We start from the raw sequence: 5,314 nt of genomic DNA, 5'->3' as shown, positions 1-5,314 counted from the left end.
AACTGAAAGCAACAAACAAACATGACAAACAAACAGAGACTCATGGACATGGACAGTGAATTAGTGGTTACCAGAGGGAAGGGGGGTGGTGGGGGGAGGTAGATGAGGTCAAAGGGGTCAAACATTTGGCGAAAGAAGGAAATCTAACTCTGGGTGGTGAATACACAATGCTATATATACACAACTTTCTGTTGAATGATACACTTGAAACTTTTTTGATTTTTTTAATCAATGTCACCCCAATGACTTTTAATAAAAAATGATAAAAGAATTAAAAAGGCATTGGGAGATCTTATTTAAGGACTCCTGTGGGTGATTCCAGAACTTTGGAGCTTAAAGGGGACCTAGCAACCATGCTGTACCTTTTACAAATGAGAAATACCAAGAGCCAGGTCTTGGAACCGATGTGTGCAATGCTCAAGTGCCAGTTAGACAGAGCCGAGTCTTCTTGGTGTTGGGGTCCCCTTAGCTGTCCCCTCTTTTCTGATTTGCTCTGTCCTCAGGCAGAACATGATATTCAGAATCTCTCTCTATAAGAGCGAGCCCCAGGAGAGCACTCTGGCACTAAGCCAATTCAGAATTCAGGTGTCCAAGCGACAAGGAAGTTCCCTTCCATAAGTCTTTCCCATTAGGTGCCATGGCGCTTGTATTACTTTCCTGTGGCTGTCATAATCAGTTACCCCAAAACATATGGCTTAAAACAACAGAAATTTATTCTTTCACGGTTGGAAGGGCTAGAAGTGCAAAATAAAGGTGTTGGCAGGGTCGTGCTCCCTCTGAAAGAAGGAAGATCTTTCCTTGCCTCTTCCAACATCTGTTGGTCCTAGGCGTTCCTTGGCTTATGGCTGCATAAATCCAGTCTCTGCCTTAGTGGTCACATGGCCTCCTCCTCTTCGTCTGTATCATCTCCTCCTCTTTCTCTTATACAAACACTCGTCATCAGATTTAGGGCTAACCCGGCCAGTCCAAAATGATTTTCTTATCTGTAGAGTTTTAACTTAATTACACCAGCGAAGACTCTTTTTCCAAATAAGGCCACATTCACAGGTTCCGAGTGTTAGGATGTGGAAGTATCTTTGGGGGCCACTGTTCAACCCACTCCAGTATCCATATAAATAAACTCTCAGAAACAGCCCTAAATCCTCAGTATAGATATAATAAATTTTGTATTCGCATTTCCCAGGCTATGTTTCTTATATCCAGGTTTGAAGAGCAATTTTCCAAATGAATCTCACAGTGAAATGATTTTGGTGCTTTGGTATTACAAAGTTAGGCAGTAAGCGGGTTTTTCAGTTTATTTTTGTTTCTTTGTATATTTAGGTGCGAGATTCTTCAGGACTTTTACAGAAGCTGATGGGAGTAGTGGTTTTTCAGAAATGGGATAAAGTGCATGGCATGTTCCAGGTGAGTTTGTCTCTAAACTATGTTTTGTCTGGGCTTCCCAGAAAACAGGGCTTAAGGCTTAATTGCATGCTTTCCACTGAGGACTGTTAACCAGAGAGCCAGGGTAAAGAGCAAGGCCCAACACAGACAGATGGGGAGTCAGTGCCAAGTGTGTCCTAGATCTGGTCACCTCTGGGGCTGTTGGTAGACCAATCCCGTGGGACAGCGCAAAGAGCTGGATGAAACGTGTCTGGGGGCTATCTACTCGGGGAAGGAAGTGGGCGGTGCTTATCCATTGGCTCCCTCCACAATAAGCCCACAAAACATTTACCTTCCCTACCCACGCAGACTCTGCACATCCAGCACCTAGCAGGTCCTCACCACATCCCCCGCCTTTGTGTCTGTGCACATCAGTGCCTGCAGGAAGCTGGTCTGAGCTGGCACAGAGGCGGTCACACCACAGTCACTGGTTTAGGAGACAGCTCAGGCCGAGGGAATGTGAAGCTGTGCTCAAGATGTATCCATTATGCTCAGAGACCACCCCGGAAACAAAGGCTCCCTGGAAGGTTCTTTGAGAAATCACTTTCTAAAAAAAAAAAAATTAAATCGCCATGCTATGTCATTTCGTTGATAAACTTGCTTCAATCTTACTTACACATTCTGATTTCACCATACACTCCCTCAATTCTATATTTAAGAGTAGCTGTCAAGAGGGTAATTTGATACAATATATTACTATGCTTTTTAAAATTTTAAGTCAGGAGAGGGTTCATTCTTGAAACAACTATTTATATACACTGCAAAGCACATTCCTGGAGCTGATTTAATTTTAACTTTATTTTGTATTCATATCTGCTGATTGCATGCTATGAAAACTGGAAGGTTTCTTAGGGTATGGAATACTTCCAGTCCTGCTCATTTGGCCAATGTGGTAGATATCATCTTACCAAAGAAAAAGGAACAAGAATACACTGCAGTTTCTTATCGAGCTCAATGGGAGGAAAAGAAAAGAAAAAAGCATTGCTTGTTCCAAATTTTGGGACTGTTACATTAAACAAAAGGATCAGAAAATGGAAATGTGTTCCTTTGAAATGACTGTAATTGGCTGAATGTTGAGGCTGAGAGGAAAGTAATGATGGAGAACAAGGCAGTCGAGAGCATTAATTTTCTCTGATGATGAAGGGTATATAGTTGCACTTGCAAGAAGAGATTCAGACATTGCAGAGAAGCCAGCGTTCAAGAGACTTGCTTACTAGGTTCCTTGCAAGATCTTGTGGAACAGCAGTGCCTCTCCCACCTGGCATGCCCACACTGGGGCTAAGTGACGAAGAAATAAAGCTGAATAAAGCTGTATATTCTTGAAACGGCTGAAGCTTTTGCTTCTTTGTTACCATAACCAACAACATGGGGGTAATAAAATACCACATCGGGATGGCGATTGAAAACATTGGATTACATGATGCTGCAAAAGGGCTTCACCAGCATATTTAACATTTAGTTTCCTAAAAAAACACAGAAGGAAATATGCCAGTTTTAAGATACTGAATTGTAAATATGCCGATATATGTTGTATAGTTTTTCTATTCTTATCTGAAGGTTTGAAATATACAGTAAAAAGACCGAAATAAAAAAGTGATAAAGGAAATATATTTGCTATCAATATATACAGATACATTTGACATTTTCAACTCTGCCACTCAGTAATATCCGCAAGAATTGTTTTATCTTTGACTTTGTTCTGCCTTATTCTGGGTTTTGGCTTCTCCTTAAAATGCCCCTCCTGGTCCTAAGATAACTAGTAGAATCTTCCAGAATTTATGCAGACTTGTTGATTACAAATGGAAAAGATCACATTTGCCCCCAAATAGGTAAATCATTGCTTCATTGAATATTTATTAAGATTTTATTTTTTGCCAAATATTAGTAACACGGAAATGACTCAGATATGATTCTTTACGTGAAAAAGCTCACAGTTATCACCTAAACATCTATAAGTATTTGTATTTCTTTCTGCATAAAGAAATTTCCCACTTTGCCGTTTCTGATGTGTGTTGAGCTGCTAAATCCTCAGTATAGATATAGTAAATTTTGTATCCATTCTTCCTTACCTAGGCTCCTATGTCCGTGGACATGAGATGTGCACACTTTTCTTTAGCTATTCTCTCTGCTTTGAAAGTCTTTTTATTCCTTTTGCACTAGGCCAAGTTTTAGTGTTTCTTCAAAAGCCTCTAGTACATTTTTTGGGGAGGCATCAGGAAATGAGATCCACAGGCAAGTAAGTGACTGGAATGACTTCTCTCCATCTGCAAAGTTGTTGCTTACGAGTTAGATTTGCTGGGTGTCACCTCCAAGTTCATCGTTCCTTCCTTTGTGCTCCTGTAGCACTCTGTTTATATCATCAGTAGAATACTTTGACATATATACACAGCTATTGCACAGCGTGATTTCTTTTACCCTGGACTCGTTTTGTGAGGATAAGTACTCTTAAATATTCACCTTTGAGTTCCAGACTTCCGGATCATAATAGAGAATTATGTGGGAGAGAAAGCCGATTGCCTCTTCAATATCAATTATCTCCTTCTTCCTCAATAACGGACTCATGCTGTATATGTCACTATTCTTAGTTTTAAAAGCTATGTGTTCTACCCTCCCTTCCACATAAAAGTGGTCAATGTGCAAGTGGATGTTTTTGGATGAGATTTCCAGGAAAATTTTTTAAAAGGGGCTTACTCAACTCAGAGACAAGCATTCTCTTCCCCTCCTTCCTTCCCTTTGTCAGAATTTGAATGTAATGGTTGAGGCTCCAGCAGCTATCTGGTGAACATGGATCAACCTTGGTGATATAAGCCATGTGGTAAAGAGGATGAGCAGAAACATGGAAAGTACAGAAAAATAGGACAATTACGTAGCCACTTTTGTATTCCTGGGCTATCTAGCCCTGGACTTTTTTAATGTGAGAGAAAAACACACCTCTATCATTTTTAAGCCACTGTCATTTTAGGTTTATATGACTAGTAGCCGAACTTCATCTAACTGATATAATGTTCGATAAATGTTTACAATTAAAGAAGTATAATTTTCAGAATAATATATTTAGCATAGGCAGCCTAAACCAAACTTAGCAAATCATCAGCCTGTAGGCTGAATCCAAAAACAGGTCAGATATTTTATTTAAATGCATTAATTGCCAACATCAGGAAGGTAGGCAATTTCATATAAACATTTGGATTTCTTCCTCTTTAAAATCGGGGAGGTTTAGCAGCATTGGGCCCACACTCCTGACTGGCATAGGTTGATGAATGGTGGCTGCCCCCTTGGTCTGGGGCTAAGGGTTTTCACTTCAGCTACATCTCTACCTGCCCAGCTCCTTTCGTCAATGGAGCCTCACAATTCCTACAGGCAAATGAGCGTGTGGCACAGATCTGAGCTAATGTTAAGCCTCCAGCTAGATTTTTAGCCTTAGTTTTTCAGGTTGTTTAACCTGCTCCAATCATAAGCATCCTATATCATTAGGTATCCACTTTACTTTGCATAAACACAGTCCAGTGAATCCTGGCAGTAGGCAAGCACTTCTGTTATGCAGGGGAAGGGCAAGGATTATACTTGATAAAATGCTTCAGTGCTCACATTGCCTAGGTCAGTGCAAAACTGGTTGTGATTCAGACTCTCTCAGGAATTTTTAATATTTTAAAAACGATTCAGCTCCTGAGCTCCACCAGAGGATTTCTGAACAAAATTTCCTGAGGTGGGCCTAAGAATCTAAGAAGTCAGCTGACCTGTGGTCCAGGCTGTGGCGAAACAATGGGGCCACATGGTGCCCAGCTAACCTCAGGATATCACAGCCACTGGCGCCGATGGCTCATGACTGAGAGACATGCTATCTGGGGCCATTTTTAACTCTATCTATCTATCTATCTATCTATCTATCTAT

Source organism: Pteropus vampyrus, unplaced genomic scaffold, assembly GCF_000151845.1.
Source record: "Pteropus vampyrus isolate Shadow unplaced genomic scaffold, Pvam_2.0 Scaffold562, whole genome shotgun sequence".
NCBI classification, from domain to species: domain Eukaryota; kingdom Metazoa; phylum Chordata; class Mammalia; order Chiroptera; family Pteropodidae; genus Pteropus; species Pteropus vampyrus.
This window is presented reverse-complemented; position numbering follows the sequence as displayed.